This window comes from Schistocerca piceifrons, chromosome 4 (genome assembly GCF_021461385.2).
Source record: "Schistocerca piceifrons isolate TAMUIC-IGC-003096 chromosome 4, iqSchPice1.1, whole genome shotgun sequence".
NCBI classification, from domain to species: Eukaryota; Metazoa; Arthropoda; class Insecta; order Orthoptera; family Acrididae; genus Schistocerca; species Schistocerca piceifrons.
In genome coordinates this window covers 376,622,814-376,644,479 of record NC_060141.1, presented here as the reverse complement: position 1 = coordinate 376,644,479, position 21,666 = coordinate 376,622,814, and the positions used below count along the sequence as shown (strand labels likewise).

The 21,666-nt window shown below is 41.6% G+C and overlaps 1 non-coding gene across 1 annotated transcript; it reads left to right on the top strand.

Moving 5' to 3' along the window:
• The first annotated feature begins 20,318 nt into the window (after nt 1–20,318).
• On the top strand, nt 20,319–20,393 carry Trnas-cga. Its single transcript has one exon. It is a non-coding gene; the product is annotated as a tRNA-Ser (tRNA).
• The last annotated feature ends 1,273 nt before the right edge of the window (nt 20,394–21,666 follow it).

The following is a 21,666-nucleotide window of genomic DNA, read 5'->3' as shown; positions in this document are numbered from 1 at the left end:
ATGTCCACGCTCATAGTCCCACTGCTAGTAACTACAGCAGTTCGCAACAGTTCGTGTTGACACGTCTGGACTCACCAGCCTCTCATCTGCGCTGTGATAGCTGTACGATCTGGAACTGCTGCCCTTACAATTAGGCGATCCTGACGGGCGTCTGTGCTGAGTGGACGTCCAGAACCTCGTCTACGGATGTGAGAAGTTCACGTGACCGCTGATACCAGCACCGTTGCACAACTGACGCAGCACATTCGACTTGTGTGGCAGTTCTCCGCAAGGGCCACCCCGCCACTCGGAAGGCAACAATTTGATTCCTTTAAAACTCGCTCAGTTGGCTGTAGGAAGCCCGAGCGAGACTCCGTGGCATGATTGCCTGTTTGCTTCACACGACTGAGCCTTCTAGCCACAGATGGCGCTTTAGTAGCTGTCACTAAACTATCTGTTGGCGCAGGATGCTGAAACCATTATCAATCAGAGCATCTACTATCCCCTAGGTGGCATATCCCGTCATCGGATCAAAATCGACGTCGTCTTCCCAGGTGTATTCATTATTTTTCGGGTAGTGTAGATAGAAAACTTGCCACAACAAGAAACTGTGCAGTGTACTAGATTCATAACAACTGTGAGGAATACGACGTTTGTTCTGAGGTCAGCCTGGACAGCATACAATTCACCTTGAAAATCTTCCAGCACTCACTCCAGGGCGAAATCGATTAACATTGGGGGTGGAAAATAATATTCAGAAAGTGATAGGTCACTTGAACATCGATTGAAAACAGAGGTAAGTAAGTGATAAAAATGCTATTACGCTGTTCTAAGTTTGATATTACTTAACTTTATTTGTTTACTGCATGACCTTTATGGCCCGCCGTCTAGGTACTACGATGTACCCTACATTCCATTAATTAAACAACTAATAATCATAATTACAATAATGAAATGATACATTATTTTCACAGCCATTCATAATTTGTATATATGACTCTGTTTAGTGCTACAGTAATAATTCTTTAGGCTTTTTTTTGCAGCCTATTACTACTTAATATGAAAGATATAAACTATGCAGGAAAGTTGAAGACATCTAACTAAAAGACAGTAACAGGGCGAAAGAATAGAAAATACGAGGAGATATGGATATGTCCCCATCAGGGCTGCCGGAGGTTGTGGCCTTGGAGTATACATCAAGTCCACGCACCACAGCTTGTTGCCTGTATTGTATTACTGTTTCCACTTCTATGTGGTCTTCCAGGTGTGGGTCAGACTCTAAAACACTAGAGCCCTTCTTCCGCATACCGGAACGTTATGCTACATTGTTAAGTTACAAGTTATATTCGCACAGCAGGTGTGTTCTAGCTACAATTCTTGAAGTACGACACAAATCTGCAGTTACCTAAACTTAAAAGTTTGAACTATGTCAGATACGGTAATAACATCTTTTTTTCGTTTTTGTAGCGTTGAAGATGCTCATTGATTACTAAAACGTTTGAATGTTGGTAACTGGTTCTTCGGTGGAACGTTCGTTCGCCACATAACGTGGACTTTTCGTAGCCGCGAGCTTCCTGTTGAACAAAGCTGCGCTTAACATCCTCTAGCTTCCCCTGAATGCCAAGTTGTCTGAAGTCCCATAAATACTAAATGAATTTAGCCCGACGTTCTATCACAAGGAAAACTCGCCACAGAAATCTAAGTACCGGTCTTCACATCGAGCGATCGTGATTGAACTTTATTAAGTACTTCCTAGTAACTTTCTGTTACAGGGTACATGAGGTTTGTGAGCACAGGAAAAGGGAAGGCGATTCGATTTGCACGTTGGGGAAAAGTTCAACGACCTAAATTGCTGCTTAAAGAACATTTATTCACAAAGTGGAGCGTACTCTTGACATTCATCAAACTGGGATATGCATCAGATCCTAACACCAAGATTCCGTAAGGATAAACTATTAATCATCATTATTCATCGTGGTGTATGTTTAATCAGAGACGCAACATGGGCGCTCATGTGCTCACATGCAAAGACTCAAATATTCACAGAATAACCGAAGATAATATTCACGATTTTCTAGCAAAAACTGAGCCGTCAAAATTGGGTTGTGATTCGCAGTGGAAAGAAACATGAAACTCAATCAGGATCACGGCATGATGTGAATCGTGACTGGATGAGGAACAAATTAGGTCCCATCTGAACCTAGTTAAATTCTAGTAAAATCATCACTCGTGAGAACATAATGCATCTAACAGATGACTTAAAGTTACAAAAGTTTCCACTTCGAGAAATCTGAGCTAACTCTCATCCACAATTGCCTTCTAAAGTCCACACAGAAGCAACACCAATAACCAGCCACCAACGCAGCGACTCTTCTTCTACTGTTCTGCGACTGACTAACCCTGTACCAAATCCAACCCGCCTCTTCTCCGTGCCCAGAGACCGAAAAAACTTGGAGGGGCGAAATGATCACTCAACAAGACGAATTTTACAGAAGTACCATGGCTTCTTCCAATTAGAAGACAGGAGAGGCAACGCCTCTTTCTTCTTGCTCAAAATTTTCCATTGTTTCAACGTCTAAAATTTTAAAAAACGTATCCCTGTGCGTGGGTCTGAAGGAACCAATTGCGAGGCTGCCCATTAAGGACGCCGACGAAGATAACATCCCGCCCGAGTGGCACCTCAAGCCAGCTTTCAAAATTAAACTGAACCCACGCTTCAAATGCAAAGCTGAATCAAGGAAGTCCACCCGACACCAAGTTGCATGCGTTTGCAATAACACACACAATCATTCAGTCCAGCGATCATCCATGTTTAGGAAATGTGATTAAAGGTGCATGGTGTGCTGAATATAAAATGTAATAAAAATTAAAATAGAACACATTCAATGTCGGTTCCCAGCATTATCTTCCTCTCCTGCACGAAAAGAAAAGCCACGCAAAACACAGACAGAGAAAAGGCACTCTGAAGTACTTGGATTGTCTGCTGCCTTTCAACTTAACACTCCTAATTCACTTGCATTCACTGCGTGGTCTTACTCTCCGTTTGCACACGCGGCACACTAAGAAGTCCACGATGACACCTTTCATTGCATTCTATTAAGATTCTGTCTGAGATTTTATTTGCAATATCGTTAATTATATGCCATTTTTCGGGCAGTCTTATAGCCGCGTACAGATCCAGTGTTTCCAGAATGTTCTATCTAAAGGTATTAAACGATGCGCTGTGGAACACCGTGTTCTGGAGTTCTTTCGTCTGTATACCCGCAGTCGCCTGTCTGCCTGAACTTGAATCGCGACCCTAAACAAGTGATTATATGTTCAGCATCGTACACTATCTTGTGACTTTTGTTGAATCTGCTACCCCCACCAACCACCGCGCCGGTGTCTTCCGGGTAAGCAAGATAAGTACGAGACCTTTCTAGGATATCCGACTGTTTATGGTCACCGACAACTAAAATACAGAGTCCTGGAGTAAGAGCAAAGGATACAAGAAATACGAGATACTGATGACACAAGGATGAAAATACATGTTCATAGCCGGTAGTAGGTATAAAATATCGTCCAAAATTGTACTAAATGCTTCCTTCGAAAGGCAGCGGCCTTGCCGCAGTGGATCCACTAATTCCCGTCAGATCATCGAAGATAAGCGCTGTAGGACGTGGCTGTCACTTGGATGGGTGACCATTCGGGCCACCATGCGCTGTTGCCATTTTCCGGGGTGCACTCTGCCTCGTGGTGCCACCTGAGGAGCTACTCGACCAAACAGTAGCGGCTCCGGTCACAGAAAACCATCATAACGACCGGGAGAGCTGTGTGCTGACCACACGCCCCTCCTACCCACATCCTCAGTGAGGATGACACGGCGGTCGTGTGGTCCCGATGGGCCACTTGTGGCCTGAAGACGGAGTGCCCTTCCTCCGAAAATTATTTTGAGCAATTAGTTCAGGAGCTCACTCGAAGTGTAAATATTTGTGAAAACGAGCTCACTCGAAGTGTAAATATCTTTAACTCTTGGCAACAAATAATGCCGACCAAGTACGGACCGGCATTACAGATGCAGTGGTTAGTGATCACGAGTCCATTGCAATGAAAATGAATATCGTAACAACCAAACTCATCAAAAATAAATGCAGGATAGATCTGCTTAAATAAAAGAGATAATAACTTGACGCCTTCCTATGACGCAGTCTCCATTTCTTCCGAACTAAATATGTAAGCACATACCAGATGACGCTTAAATCCAAACACATAGCATCGACAGCAATTCAGAAATTTATAGGAAATAAATTAATGACAGAACTGATCCCCGCTGTACAGCCGGCCGAAGTGGTCGAGCGGTTCTAGGCGCTACTGTCTGGAACCGCGCGACCGCTACGGCCGCAGGTTCGAATCCTGCCTCGGGCATGGATGTGTGTGATGTCCTTAGGTTATTTAGGTTTAAGTAGTTCTAAGTTCTAGGGGACTGATGACCTCAGAAGTTAAGTCCCATAGTGCTCAGAGCCATTTGGACCGTTTGAACCGCTGTACACAAAATAGTTCAGAAACTGTTGAAGAAACAACGAAAAGCATACCAGATTTAAAAGGACGTAAAATCCCCAAGATTTACGAACTGTTACAGGAACTCGAATTTAAGGGCAGATTGCAGTCCGAGATGCTTGTAATAGTTTCCACATCTAAATTCTGTCTCCAAATCTGATAGCAAAACCAAAGAGATTCTGGTCACATGTAACGTATATCAGCTGCAAGATACAGTTAATCCCTTCACTGCACGACAGTGACACGGCGACTACAGTGGAGTTACTAAATACGGGTTCCTGAAATTCCTTCACCAAAGAAGACGAAGCAAATAGTCCAGAATTCGAATCAAGATCTGCTACCAACATGAGTAATCCTTAGTGTAGCGAAGCAACTCAAATCACTCAATACAGGCAAGTCTTCCGTTCCAGACTGTACGCCAATTAGATACCGTTTCAGAGTACGTTAATATAATAGCTCCATAACTAGCAATCATATACAACCGCTCCCTCGACGAAAGGTCTGCACATGAAGACTGGAAAGTTGCGCAGGTCACACCAATACTCAAGAAAGAAAACTGAATTAAAAACCCACCGAGCGAGGTGGCGCAGTGGTTAGCACACTGGACTCGCATTCGGGAGGACGACGGTTCAATTCCGCGTCCGGCCATCCTGACTTAGGTTTTCCGTAATTTCCCTAAATCGCTTCAGGAAAATGCCGGGATGGTTACTTTGAAAGGGCACGGCCGACTTCCTTCCCCGTCCTTCCCTAATCCGATGAGACCGATGACCTCGCTGTCTGGTCTCCTCCCCAAAACAGCCCAACCCCAACCCAATTACAGATCCATATGACTGACGTAGATTTGCAGTAGGATTCTGGAACATACACTGTGTTCGAACATTATGAATTACATCGAAGAAAATGACTGACTCAGTCAGCACAGATTCAGAAAATATAGTTCATATGCAACACAACCAGCTCTTAATTCTCAGGAAGTAATTAATGCTATCGACGGAGGATCTCAAATTAATTTCATACTTCCAGATTTCCAAAAGACTTTTCGTACCGTTCCTCGCATGCGACTTCTGATCAAACTGCTTGACAAGAAGTATCGCTCTCAACTGTGAGTGCGGATTCGTGATTTCCTGTCAGAAAGCTCACAGTTTGTAGTAACTGATGGAAAGTCATCGAGTAAAACGGAAGTGATATCTGGCTTTCCTTGCGGAAGTGTTACAGGCGTTCTGCTGTTCCTGATCTATGTAAACGATATATGAGATAATCTGAACAGCACTTTCATATTGTTTTGCAGATGATGATGTCATTTGCGGTCTAGAGAAGTCATCAGAAGATTAAAACTAGTTGCAAACTGATTTAGACAAGATATCTGCATAGTGTAAAAAGTGGAAACTGGTTCCACATAAAGAAAAATGTGCGGTCATCCATATGAGTACTAAAACGAATCCGTTAAATTTCGGTTACACAAACGTAAAGTCTGTCAACTGAACTGAACTCCTAAGGATAACAGTAAGGAACAACTTAAAATGGAACGATCACACAGATAATGTTCTGGGGAAAGCGAACCAAAACACTGCGTTTCATTGGCAGAACGCTTAGAAGACGCAAAAAGTCCACTAAGGAGACTGCCTGCACTAAGCCTGCCCGTCCTTAGTAGAGTATTGCTGTGCTGTATGGGATCCTTACCAGGTAGGACTGACGGACACTGAAGAAGATCAAACGACAGCTCGTTTTATACTGTCGGGAAATAGTGGAGAGAGTGTCACAGATATAATACGCGAGTTAATCATTAAAACATAGGCGTTTTTCGATGCGCGAGATCTTTTCGCGGAATTTAATTTTCTATATTTCTCTTCGGAGTGTTGAAATATTTTGCTGACGTCGACCAACATAGAGAGAAATGATCATCGTAATAAAATAAGAGAAGTCAGAGCGCGCACGGAAAAATGTAAGTGTCGTTTTTCCATCGAGCTGTTCGAGAATGGAACGGCAGACAGATGTAGTGAAAGTGGTTCGACGAACCCTCCCAAGAGTGAATTGCGGAATAGTCATATAAACGTAGGTGAATGAGTACTGAGCTAAAACGAGGGTTCACCAGAGTTAGGAACCGCATGGTGAAAAAATTTCTCCAAATGTATAAAGTGGGTGCAAAAACCATTAATTTCCGTTCTAGAAACACCAGATGCCATCGTGGAACACTAAAACTATGTCGCGCACAAGCGCAACGAACATTGAAACTGAAGATATTGCATTCACGAGCGACAGCTAATAAAGCGATCCAAAAAGTCTTCTTTTGCTCATATCATGTATGTATTAATGTCAAATAAACAATCTCAGTTCCAACAAAATATAATTTGGCATAAAATATGGCAATAAAAAGCTTTAATGTTTTCAAGCAGTCTTGGCCACATGGATGGACGATATGGGGAATCTATGTAATATGAGGGGCAACTCGAGAACCTGTTAAAAGTAGATAAAAATTTCTCTACGTGCATCAAGGTGCAAGATTCAATGCCACTAAAGAGTTGCTGCAACAATTTGGTACAATTCCTAAGATATCCGTTGAGAGAATACTGGCAGGCGGAAACAACTATCTCATAATTTTTCCAGGAGTAACACATTGATCACACTCCGAATTAGAAGAAGAAACAGATGATGGAAGAAAGTACGCGAATGTCCTGAAGATCAATCTCAATTCAAAGAATATGTCAAATGCCGTAAATACTTATGCCGCTTCGGTGTTAGGTCATTAATTTGATGTAATCACGGATACTAGAGTACACTCCTAAAAACATTTAAATCAGATCAACTCTAATAGTTGCATATAGCATATGAATAATTTTTAAAGAAAGGTTTTACCCATCTGACGTTACTTAGATGTTTAAAGAATAAAACAACTGACTCAGAAGGAGTGAACCTCGAAATTTTCTTATATATATTTTCTATACTTACTGGCAAATATGAAATAAGTCGGACAGAAATGTAAAGAATTTTCCATGTAAATCTGAAGTGTTTTACTTCCCCTAAATATTATATACGTAATTCTTATAGAGGGCGCCATACAACCAACCGAGGTGTTCTCCACACAGCCTACCTTCTTATACAATAGTATTCAAAGAACTGTGACTGACGCCCGAACTACAGGGCCTTATATGCATTGAGAATAGAAAGTAGTGGTATGTAATATACAAGTCATATAAGCTATGCCATTAGTTGTAACTTTTTATTATATCATCTGACTACGCACTTCTTGTATTTTTAGCATTGAGAATGGCTAGCTACTAGCCGAAATCTGGATTTGCATAATACAATCTAAAAAAAGGGCGACTGATAGCTGCACTCTATAATTTATAAGTCACATAACAGTCGCTGAGTGCACTCACTTTCCGAATCGAAGGTAATCTGATGGAAATTTTGGGAGCTGTTCAGGGATTATTTGGCGGACTAGAGGAGAACAGGTGATGGCATGAAGTTCCTCATCACCAACCTTTGCGCCAATGGCTTGAATTAAGTTCCAAAACTCTACGCAGTGTCTCATGAAGTGAAGATATGTGACACTGTTAACTACGATCCATTCGTAGAACGTGCACGTTAAGCCTGGCGGTTCCCTTGGTGCTATTCGAGAGTGGTATGCTACATGCCAGCACTGCATTCACTTCTTATAACACGAACATAGCACTAAACTGTACACGCATCCATTATACTCATCTCCTCCACAAATACACATACGACACAACTGCCACATAAAATGTCAAATCAAAACACCTTCAACGGTCTATATTTCAGTCTTATTTTTTCTACCAGTTTCGGCGTTACATTGCGTTATCTTGGATTTCAGATCGATTGCGTATTTCTGGTTTTCCGGAAGGCTTTTGACAGGGTACCACACAAGCGGCTTGAAGTGAAATTGCGTGCTTATGGAATATCGTCTCAGTTATGTGACTGGATTTGTGATTTCCTGTCAGAGAGGTCACAGTTCGTAGTAACTGACGGAAAGTCATCGAGTAAAACAGAAGTGATTTCTGGCGTTCCCCAAGGTAGTGTTATAGGCCCTTTGCTGTTCCTTATCTATATAAACGATTTGGGAGACAATCTTACCAGCCGTCTTCGGTTGTTTCCAGATAACGCTGTCGTTTATCGGCTAATGATGTCATCAGAAGATCAAAACAAACTGCAAAACAATTTAGAAAAGATATTTGAATGGTGCGAAAAGTGGCAGTTGACCCTAAATACCGAAAAGTGTGAAGTCCTCCAGATGAGTGCTAAGAGGAACTCGTTAAACTTCGGTTACACGATAAATCAGTCTAATCTAAAAGCCATAAATTCAACTAAATACGCAGGTATAACAATTACGAACAATTTAAATTGGAAGGAACACATAGAAAATGTTGTGGGGAAGGCTAACCAAAGACTGCGTTTTATTGGCGGGACAGTTAGAAAATGTAACAGACCTAATAAGGAGACTGCCTACACTACGCTTGTCCATCCTCTTTTTAGAATACTGCTGCGCGCTGTGGGATCCTTACCAGATAGGACTGACGGAGTACATCGAAAAAGTTCAAAGTAAGGCAGCACGTTTTGTATTATCGTGAAATATGGGAGGGAGTGTCACAGAAATGATACAGGATTTGGGCTGGACATCATTTTAAAAAAGGCGTTTTTCGTTGCGACAGAATCTTCTCACGAAATTCCAACCACCAACTTTCTCCTCCGAATGCAAAAATACTTTGTTGACACCGACCTACATAGGGAGGAACGATCACCACGATAAAATAAGGGAAATCAGAGCTCGTACGGAAAGATATAGGTGTTCATTCTTTCTGCGCGCTATACGAGATTGGAATAATAGAGAATTGTGAAGGTGGTTCGATGAACCCTCTGCCAGGCACTAAAATGTGATTTGCAGAGTATCCATGTAGATGTAGATGTAAATCATCAGGTCTCCTGACCGACGTGTGTACAGTCACTGGTATCCGTAGATCCGTTAATCGAAGGGATCGTGTTTTTACAAAGCAGTCTTCGATTTTATCCCGTTTTCGATTGTACAAGAGGTGGTATTCATCCTACACGTCGGTCAGGGGCCTGAAGCTGGCGCAATGTAACGCCGAAACTGATAGTAACATAAAATTACATTGAAATACAGACGGTTGAAGGTGTTCTGATTTGACATTTTATACTGAACAGAGATCCGCAACCAGAACAGAGATCCGCAACCAGAACAGAAATCCGCAACCATCCGGGATAAAGGTAGACTAACAGCAACTCTTACATGCCCGCAAGGAAAAGGACCAATGCGCACGGAGGTAAAACACTCTTTTCGGTAGGCGGCTGAATCCATCCCGTGGGATTTGTCAGCCAACAATGCCATATGACACTTATCTTTTTTTTACATTTATCAAAAAAAATCCTTGGACACATGTAAAAGTACACTGATCATTCAGCGTAGCGTTATTTTGCCATTGCCTTCACCGAACCCATAGACATGGTACTCGTCGACCAACTTTTCATTAATAAACCTATTCGCACTGCTGTGTGTATCAGTGTTAACGTACAACTAATGCTGCTGGAAAAACAAACCCAAGACCCAACCGAGCAATAAATCAAGCTTGAGGACGAACAGTGAAGTGAGCATTACTGTTGTTAACAGAATGAACGCAAGTGGGTGGAACAAGTCTATTTCCAAATAAGACACATCGCGTACACCGCCGACATTCGCATTGTTGTGCAGATGGTTATAATTAAACATTAGCTATTTGAGCCAGTGTAGACGCAACACTATTTCCCATAAAGGTATCCACCATTATAGGAATCAAACAAAACGTTGATCGTCGGTAAAGCAGGTGCCAGACTGAGATTCATTGGAAGAATCCTAAGGAAATGCAATCCGAAAACAAAGGAAGTAGGTTACAGTACACTTGTTCGCCCACTGCTTGAATATTGCTCACCAGTGTGGGATCCGTACCAGATAGGGTTCATAGAAGAGATAGAGAAGATCCAACGGAGAGCAGCGCGCTTCGTTACAGATATCGTCGTCGTGCAAGACAGACAATATATAAAGCAATTGAAGACGTCGAAATGACAACATCTGCTGCTGACAAGAAGAAGAATACTATAAAATCTGTCGCTACACACTCTCTACTAGATGGACCCGCTGTCTTTTGTGGATGTAGACTTAACTTCAGTATTGATCTGAATGATACATTCTCCCATGGTAATGATTGGCTAACTGTCGCAATTGTACGAGGTGGTACAGGCGTAACGAAACGCTACGGAGATGATAGATAAACTCCAGTGGAAGACTTTGCAGGAGAGACGCTCAGTAGCTCGGTACGGGCTTTTGTTGACGTTTCGAGAACATACCTTCACCGAGGAGTCAAGCAGTATATTGCTCCCTCCTACGTATATCTCGCGAAGAGACCATGAGGATAAAATCAGAGAGATTAGAGCCCACACAGAGGCATACCGACAATCTTTCTTTCCACGAACGAGACTGGAATAGCAGGGAGTACCCTCCGCCACACACCGTCAGGTGGCTTGCTGAGTATGGATGTAGATGTAGATCCAGGATGGACTGTAACAATATTATGAAAAGGATAGCTGCTACTCATCATATAGCGAAGATGTTGAAGCGCAGATAGGCACAACAGAAAGAAAGTGAACTTTCAGCTAACAAAGCCTTCGTTGGACAGACACACAAACACACACACACACACACACACACACACACACACACACACGAATGAAACTTACGCACATGTGAACACAGTCTCTGGCTGCTGGGGACAGACTGTGAGCAGCAGCCAAAGGCTGTGGTCACGTGTGTGAGTTTCGTTTGTGTATGTGTGTGTGTGTGTGTGTGTGTGTGTGTGTGTGTGTGTGTTGTCCATCTCCGACGAAGGCCTTGTTGACCGAAAGCTCACTTCTGGCAGTCTTTTTGTTGTGCCTCTCTGTCACTCAGCATCTCCGCTATATGGTGAGTGGCAACTATCCTTTTCATAATATTGCAGCTTTATAGGAATAATTTTCAGACTGTGCACTGCAGGATTTTCACCGTTAGTAGAGTTAGCGTCATGACTTGCTGTTAGGGACCGGTACTGTTATGGCGACGTACGTTTGAAACACAAGCATCAGTTTGCGTTACAGTTGCAGACAGTCAAGATGGGTCTGGAAAAGATGAGCAGAGGTTAAAGCTGTTTTATGAAAGCAACAGTATCAGTGCTGCTACTTTTCACGAGCATCGACGCATTACAGGAACACGGAGAGGTCTTTTTTCGCAGCGACGGTTGAAGAATGTGATTCGGAAGTTGGAATTAACTGGAGATTTGGAATTGCACCTAAGAGAGGGCAACGGTCAGTTGTGTCACGAACTGTTGTAGTTCCTGTTGCTACGGCTTAGAACGCTGCACGTAATGTGCAATATTCAAGCAGTGCATGAGCTGTGTCACTGCAGTTCAATATTCCATTTTCCACCGCACGAAAGGTGCTGCGAACAGTTCTGAAATGGTAGCGGTAGGCTGTTGATGCAGATGGTTGTCGCACTGAGCAACATTTGTAATCTGGAACGAAAACGTAGTACGCAATTAACAAATGTTATCCTCTCATGTGGAAATTAAGATGTTTTTCTTTCAATGGTTTATTCTTTATTTTTCTTCCGAATGTACTTACAAACGTTTCCTCGAAGTTTCCCAGTGCTAAGATCACTCGCTCTTCATGGTGGCCATCTCAAATAGCGAACGTTTAATTATAACCACCCTGTATTTTTAGACACAAAGATAAATTGGGTTAAGGAATCAAACGAAATGCAATTACGACTGGAGAAGACGAGTCCTCATCAAGAGGAGGATCCGACACGTGGGTCGCCGATCTTGATCAACATTTGCAACAATGTTCTGTATTGAAAGTAAAGAGACACGTTTTTCGACTTTTTGTTAGACATTCCCTAGTTTTTGAAAAAAAAAATCGAGGTCAGAGTTAATGACAACCAGTTGTCCACGCCTGTCTTTCAAGATACGCTTTTATGCATCCAAACTGATATCTGAAAGATCTGTGTTTAGGAACGTGAATGTGATATGTTTTCCACGAACGATGTACAGTACTTGAAAACATGTCAATGCAGCGAGATTTCGTTCGTGTGTTGCGAGAAATATTTGTTTTGCCTGTTTCTATGATGAGTTTCATCTCGATGATTACGAGAACGCTCGCAAATACAGGATCAATTACGATAAGGCAATAAATATACTTTAGGAGTATTTTTTTGCTATGCATCAGGATAAAAATAGCTGTCATTACATTAATATACTTATTTGATTATTACTCACACCTCAGCATGTTTTACTTAAAAAAAGCCAAAGACAAGTATTACGAGTAATAGAATATCATCAGATACACCGAAAAAAATGTCGTATGGAAAAAAGCCACCGCGATCAAGAGTCAAACACGGACCACCAGTCTGGTAGTCTAACGCCATGACCATTCTTTTTAACTTTTTTATTTTTTTTATGGCCGCTCGACCGCGGACCTCGCTCTGATAGACAAGTAGAATGAGAGGTGCCCAAGCTACAGCATGAAAACACAGCAACTTTAATAACTCGAATACTACTAACTTTGGACCCCATATTATATTACTAAAAAATGTGTGCTTTTAGGCAATCTTTCGATTTACAGCATTGAAAAGATGCTTTTCCGACATCAATTTTGACACCGATCTTTTTTTATTTTTTTTTTGGAAAAAGTAGGGAATGTCTAGCAAAACACGTGTGTTTTTATTTTGCATATAGAGAGTAAGGAATGAGGAGGTTCTACGCGGAATCGGAGAGGAAAGGAATATGTGGAAAACACTGATAAGGAGAAGGGCCAGGATGATAGGATATCTGCTAAGACATGAGGGAATGACTTCCATGGTACTAGATGGAGCTGTAGAGGGCAAAAACTGTAGAGGAAGACAGAGATTGGAATACGTCAAGCAAATAATTGAGGACGTAGGTTGCAAGTGCTACTCTGAGATGAAGAGGTTAGCACAGGAAAGGAATTCGTGGCGGGCCGCATCAAACCAGTCAGTAGACTGATGACAAAAAAAAAAAAGGAGTCCTTCCAAAACTTGGTCAAAATAGGTGGCTCATATATCAGACCCTCCCCTTACAAGATCAAAATACGAGAAAATATCCCTGAACAAGCACCGTAACTTCCCTGGTTGAGTTTCGATTCACAACGCACATGTGGCAGAGGTCTTGTGCGTATCAACAGCTAACCTAAAAAGTTAAATAATCGGTCCCAGAGAATATATCTCCCGGAAATCAAGCCCACTGCCATTTCGTTTCGCAGTATGTCACTACCTTGTGAAAGCCTATTCAGCAAGTTCCAACAACCAAATATAAGTGATGAATCTATATTCTCTTCATCATAAGAGTAAACCTGATGTAAACATTACGCCATGTATTCTTCCGCATTTGTTTCAATCTCAATAGAGTTCGTTTGACGTGGAGCTGTGACCAGTACAGCCAAGTCGATCATAAGAATACGTTTTATGCTGTGTTACACGCACATGGACCGAGCGATAATGCGAAACAATGGCTCTACAGTCGCATTTAACTGCGACAGCACTGGCCAGACAGCGGTCCAACTAACCTGCAATGGTGAAAGCAGTTCCCGTTCTGAAGTAAAAAGAGACGAGCAAAGAAACTACGTAGCTTCGAATGTTTGACCATCCATCGCGTTTGTGTTTGTTTACATTATGTTTATTCTTATGATGAACGGAGTATAGGAATATATTACAAGATGAAACTAATTGCACTGCTCACAAAGCCGTTTAGGGAGTCATTCTTCCCGTGTTCCATAAGTGAATGTAAAGCCCCCCGCCTCCATGCAAATCTATATGCTACCACCATTTCTTCCTGAAGTTAACTTAGATATCACGTCGTTCTTCTGACAGTTGACGTTAAGGGTACATTCCCCGCAGATAGCCCTAATGAAACAATCAACGTAAATCCTTTTGCAAATTATTTATTGAATCTTGGACAACATTTTCGATTTTTTTTTACGAAATTCAGTCACTGTTAAATCCCCCATCCGAGGAGTTAAAGTTGCTCTGTCCAAATGACGAAGTCCTGAATCTGCAAATGTTATCTGAAATTTTTAAAAAAATTCATAACATTGAGGATATTGCGCACTGAGTAATAACAGTTTTTTTAACTTGAAAAAATAATACAATGGCGGACGTTTGAAACAAAGACATCATGTGTTTTGGTCCCTTTTTTGCATAAATCAAAGCTGAGACGTCGATACACTGTATCTCAAGCTGACGGAATGGGTTGCGGGTAAATTAATTATACGTAATCTTTCTGAAATTGGCTGAATTACTCCTCGAGCATCTCTCAAATGAGTAATAGGATATTTTTTAATTTTAATTTACTCTTTAGATATTGCAAAACAAAACGTGACCAAACACGTACCACAAAACTACATCTTTGTTTTAAAGTTCCGCCATTTTCTTATTTTTTTTTTAAATTTCAAAAAATTGCTATTAATCCGTGTGCAATATCTTATATAGCAAGAAAATGTTGGTTTTCTGTTATTTCAGATAATATTTGCAGACTACAGGGCTTCTGCCATGCACACACCTCATTTTGGACAGAGAAACTTTAACTCTTCGGATGGGGGAATTTAATGATGACTGAATTTCTTGAAAAAATCAGAAAATGTTGACCAAGACTCGATAAATATAGTGCAAAAAGATTAATGTTGACTATTCACCAACACATGCGAAATGAAATTCTTCTACTTCTTCACAAGAAAATCGTGTTTCAGTTTTCACTGTTTCAAAGTTAACTCTCCACAAATATAAACGCAAGTACTAGGGATTTCTTCGGAATTAGCACAGAACACAAACCACAATCATTCACGAACGTAGAACCATAAGCAATCTCTTCTAACAGCTGTCAGAGCCCTCAATACTGAAATGCAAGTTACAAAAAAAGTAGGCCTACGTGATTCTTCATGTTTGACTCATCGGCAGTTCTGCAAAACCACCTTCGTTTCCTGGAGGTAGATTTCTGAACTGAGGACCATGTCTAGTAACTCTTTGCCCATATTTTAATTATTATTCAATAATTAAATCTGTAGGATATTTAAATAAACCTTTAGAAGAATAAGCTTATACAGCGTTCACAAGGATTTCGATCGATAGAGGGTGGCGTGACAGAAGAAAACTGCCCGACAGTGAAAACCTGATGTATTCAGCACCCATGACTACACGAAGAACGCCATTCACATGCTTTGTAACAAAAGTTTTAATGACTAGTTAAATAAGTCTGCAGAAGCAAAGTATGTAATTAACCATTTAGAAAGACACAGTGGGTCTAATTCGAGCAGTATTTAGTCATTAGCGAAAACTACATGAGGGTAAACAAATTTCTACAAAGATAGCACTTTTGCAAAAGTGGAGTACGGAGATACCAAACCTAGTAAAAGAAAGAGTAGGTTCAGGAAACCGCAAAGGCTGAAGGTGAATCCAAGCTTTTTAGACTACGAAACCTATGCTTGCAATGAGGGAGAAACCTATTGACTTCAGTATAGGTAGAAAGGAACAGTAAACGGCAACAAACACTGTTGATGTTTTGTCAATTAAAGCGAAACGCGTCTAGCGTAACACTCTCTTAAAGAGCAAAGCGCTTCAGAAAGGAAGAGCAGCTGCTGCAGAAGATGGCAGAAGAAACAGACGTATCAAAGGGAAGAACTTGCTGGCAACAGGTACAAACATTCATGTATATCGGAAAAGAGAGGAGACTTTTTCTGTGTGTCAAAGAAGATGGGGATACAGTGTTCGGTTTAATGAATGAATTGGGAATTGAATATAAAAAGCAGGAATGGAAACTGTTTATAGATTCCTCTAAAGTAGTTTAATTAGTTTAATAATTTTTGCGCCTCACATAGTTCGGCCGTATATATACTGAAACTGATCAAGTGATCAACGTGTTCTTACTCTGGTTTTCATTAAGTGGGTAAGGGGGAGATGATCACTGCCCAGATTCTGAACATAGCTAGAATTACGAAGAAGTTTCACATAGAATCATTCACTATTGCAAACGCTGATTTATGTTGACTATCTCGAAATTTACTACAAATACGTTTAAAAGTGAAATTCGTCGTGTTATGAAGTTTAGCTTTTCTGGATAAAAGAAAGTTACGCAACATACCCATAGGGCCATGTCACACAGTAAAACGTTACAAAACGGTGGGGAAAGACTGATCTACATCATGCTAAATGTTAGCCGCTGAAGCTGACATTTGCGTACAAGGATGGGTTAAACATTATAGCATGCATGATAATTATATAGAAATCGGTTGAAGCCTTACACAATTGTATCTTAAAAACATCACTAACAGAGCTAGATCACCACTCACCTTAATTGAAATGAGTAGCTGTCGGAATTCAGGAGTATTCTCGTTGCTACAGTGTACTGCTCAGCGGACTCCATCGTTTGTTCCAGGTTATAAACCAACGGTTTGTAGGTGAGCTTTGTTAACAATGTAAAGCAAATAACCTCTGTCGATAATGTTGTGGGACAAGAGAAGAAAAGAACATGTGAATAAAACCCTTGACTGATTCGTATTACGTAAAATGTCGTTTAATGAACTACAATTACGATTAATGTATTCTTGAAAGACTCGAAAATACAATTTAACAATACATTATCTTTATAGCTTTAAAAATATAGCACGTAATCCTAAATTAGGTTTCCTAATCGGTGCTCATTTTCAGTACAAAAATGCTAACTAGCGTATCGTAGAGATTGCATCGAATTATCAAATACTGAAGCCAATGAAAGCATTACTTACAGGGTGTACATAAAGTCCGGCAACACTTTCAATTATTTGTTGCACGAGAACCAAACATTGTACAGATATCATACATATGGAATTTGAAGAGAAACCCTGAAAGTTTTCTTTGATGTATACCGCCACAGCGTAATTTGGTAATTTGCCGATAGTCACCGCTAGACGCAAACATGGCGAGTTATGGCCTCCCCGATCGCCAGATCTCACTCCGTAATTTTTTTCTGTGGGGACTCATTAAAAATCTACCACGTGATGTAGCAGAGCTCCGGGAGAGAAGCGGGAAGCGACTGCCACAGTCGACGATGCCATGGTAGGACGGGTATGGCAAGAATTCGATTACCGTATTGGTATTAAAATTCATGGAGAAGAAGTAAAAACTTTGAGGTTTGCCGATGACATTGTAATTTTGTCAGAGACAGCAAAGGACTTGGAAGAGCAGTTGAACGGAATGGACAGTGTCTTGAAAGGAGGATATAAGATGAACATCAACAAAAGCAAAACGAGGATAATGGAATGTAGTCAAATTAAATTAAATCGGGTGATGCTGAGGGGATTAGATTAGGTAATGAGACACTTAAAGTAGTAAAGGAGTTTGCTATTTAGGGAGTAAAATAACGGATGATGGTCGATGTAGAGAGGATATAAAATGTAGACTGGCAATGGCAAGGAAATCGTTTCTGAAGAAGAGAAATTTGTTAACATCAAGTATAGATTTAAGTGTCAGGAAGTCATTTCTGAAAGTATTTGTATGGAGTGTAGCCATGTATGGAAATGAAACATGGACGATAACCAGTTTGGACAAGAAGAGAATAGAAGCTTTCGAAATGTGGTGCTACAGAAGAATGCTGAAGATAAGGTGGGTAGATCACATAACTAATGAGGAGGTATTGAATAGGATTGGGGAGAAGAGACGTTTGTGGCACAACTTGACTAGAAGAAGGGATCGGTTGGTAGGACATGTTTTGAGGCATCAAGGGATCACAAATTTAGCATTGGAGGGCAGCGTGGAGGGTAAAAATCGTAGAGGGAGACCAAGAGATCAATACGCTAAGCAGATTCAGAAGGATGTGGGTTGCAGTAGGTACTGGGAGATGAAGAAGCTTGCACAGGATAGAGTAGCATGGAGAGCTGCATCAAACCAGTCTCAGGACTGAACACCACAACAACAACAACATTGACGTCTGCCGGGTCACTCATGGTTCACATATCGAATGTTTGTAAAAAAAAACTTTCAGAGTCTCTCTTCAGATTGCAATATGTATGACTTCTGTACAATGTTTAGTTCTTGTGCACTAAATAATTGAAAGTGTTCCCAGGCTTTATGTTCACTCTGTACATGTAAACGTGTTGTAAGTCTAATCTCTGAAATATTTCCATGGCTGGAACAGTCACCTACTACATTTATGAGAAGACGATGTAGATGTAGACAACAGCATCCACGAAGCACTTTTTTATATAAAAATATGCCTCACTGAATGCCTCAAGCATTCGAAAGCGTCATCTGAAAGAGCTTCGTGATCTACTTCAGTATGCCGATAGCTTGAATATCTTAGTCTGCAGTAGCGTATTCTTTAATCTCTTTCCAAAGAGGTTCTACATTACTAAAGTTGCAAAGTTAAGACCCTCCGCACACGGAACGACTCAAATGCAAATGTGCGCTGGTAACGGGTCGGCAGTGAATCACTTCCCGTGTAGTCGAATAGGTAACCGCAGGCGACGCGACTGCATAGTGACTCTTGCAACGCTTTGCCAGCGACTCCGCGCCCGCGTTGCCAAGAGACCAGAGTTGCGACCTGTCTTCGAACACGGCCCTGCATGGTTTAATTTGAAGATGAACATGCAGGCTGTGAACATTAGCTTTGCGCGAGAAGTCGAAAATCATTCCATTTTACCCAATTACAGCCCCCAGGCTACTGTAGGGGAGTTTTGACGGAGAAAATGGGGTATGACGTGGGAAAAGAATTTCATATGACTTTATATCTATTGTTTAAAATAAAATTTCCAGCACGAAAATGAAAGCAGATGTATAAAAACTTGTAATTCATACGGATAGCATTCTTTTGTGTCACTAGCAGCCTTTGTCAATCTGTAAAATGACGTTGACATGTGGAAACGAACAGTAAAAAAGCAGGAAATCTCTGATAAGTGTAAATACAGCGGTGTCCACACGCAAAAGATTTAACGAACACAAAAGATCATTACCACATTTCCTTGTACATAAATCTCAGGCTGTGGCTAAGCCATGTCTCCGCAGTATCCTTTCTTTCAGGAGTGCTAGTTCTGCAAGGTTCGCAGGAGAGCTTCTGTAAAGTTTGGAAGGTAGGAGACGAGGTACTGGCAGAAGTAAAGCTGTGAGTAGCGGGCGTGAGTCGTCCTTCGGTAGCTCAGTTGGTAGAGCACTTGCCCGCGAAAGGCAAAGGTCCCGAGTTTGAGTCTCGGGCGGGCACACAGTTTTAATCTGCCAGGAAGTTTCATATCAGCGCACACTCCGCTGCAGAGTTAAAATCTCATTCTGGAAACATCCCCCAGGCTGTGGCTAAGCCATGTCTCCGCAGTATCCTTTCTTTCAGGAGTGCTAGTTCTGCAAGGTTCGCAGGAGAGCTTCTGTAAAGTTTGGAAGGTAGGAGACGAGGTACTGGCAGAAGTAAAGCTGTGAGTAGCGGGCGTGAATCGTGCTTCGGTAGCTCAGTTGGTAGAGCACTTGCCCGCGAAAGGCAAAGGTCCCGAGTTCGAGTCTCGGTCGGGCACACAGTTTTAACCTGCCAGGAAGTTTCATATCAGCGCACACTCCGCTGCAGAGTGAAAATCTCGTTCTGGAAACATCCCCCAGGCTGTGGCTAAGCCATGTCTCCGCAGTATCCTTTCTCTCAGGAGTGCTAGTTCTGCAAGGTTCGCAGGAGAGCTTCTGTAAAGTTTGGAAGGTAGGAGACGAGGTACTGGCAGAAGTAAAGCTGTGAGTAGCGGGCGTGAGTCGTGCTTCGGTAGCTCAGTTGGTAGAGCACTTGCCCGCGAAAGGCAAAGGTCCCGAGTTCGAGTCTCGGTCGGGAACACAGTTTTAATCTGCCAGGAAGTTTCAGTATACATGAGTTTTCAGAATTAAAGTAACGACATGTTATGGTTATGGCTAAAGAAATCAACTGCGCCAAATCACTGTAACACTAATTCGTCGTTCTGTGAAAAGCTGTGAATTCCGAACCTGTCTGTTACAGCTCCTTGGGTGCTACATAAAGACTGCAGTTTACATTTCTTTGGATGTACCGGTATGGCTGAATCCAGAAATTTCTTCGTTATCTTATTCGTTTGTAATAATAATAACAAAGAACCACATCTTCCTCTGAACTTGAATCTGTGTTCGAGATGCTGGGTGCAACCAAATCTTGCTTGGGTGCAACAAAGAATACTCCCTTTGCTTCACGCTCGTACACAGTAGCTGCAGTTTCTCATTTCTGAGCCGCCTCGTGTGCGGAACTGGGTTGCCAGCTAGTCGGCAACCAGTTTCCCTTTGCGTTCCTTTTCAGTCTTTTGGTATGCGGACGGCCTAAACGGTAACCTGAAGATCGCAGCCTTTGCCATCTCAAAAGTTTACCAGTGTTCAGCGTTACCTTCAAATTATACATTTTTTTAAAAGCGATTCGAACTTAGCTGCAGTAAGTTCCTAACCGGTTGATTTTTCTGTCAGTTATTGTATTATAGTTTCCTTTCTATAAGATTTTATTAGGCTCAGTTATACCTTGATGATAAGAAATGAAGTATTGTCGTTAATTATAACCGCAGAGGGCTCTAATTTAGTCAGAAGATCACTCGAACTTTTTAAACACTTCACGATATAAGTTTTTTCTGTCAGTGCGCACTTAAACTTTCTTATGTTAACTCTGTTCTCATCAAGGTACTTAATCTAAGCCGGCCGGAGTGGCCGTGCGCTACAGTCTGGAGCCGAGAGACCGCTACGGTCCCAGGTTCGAATCCTGCTTCGGGCATGCATGTGTGTGATGTCCTTGGGTTAGTTAAGTTTAATTATTTTTAAGTTCTAGACGACTGATCACCTCAGAAGTTAAGTCGCATAGTTCTCAGAGCCATTTGAACCATTTGAACTTAATCTAAAGGGCTCTACACATGCACCAACTTTTAGGCCCACCGACCAAGTGACTGTGTGCTGGGCTTTTGGGCGACTGTCAGACTGATATTCCTTTTTGGACAGACAGTTGAGCAGGAAGATGTTCTTTTCACTCGACTCTTGCTATAACGTACCTTTCGTAAAACTCGGGTCTCACGAGAAATACGGGCCCTGCAACGAACTTGTGACGTCACATTAGTCGGCTTGTC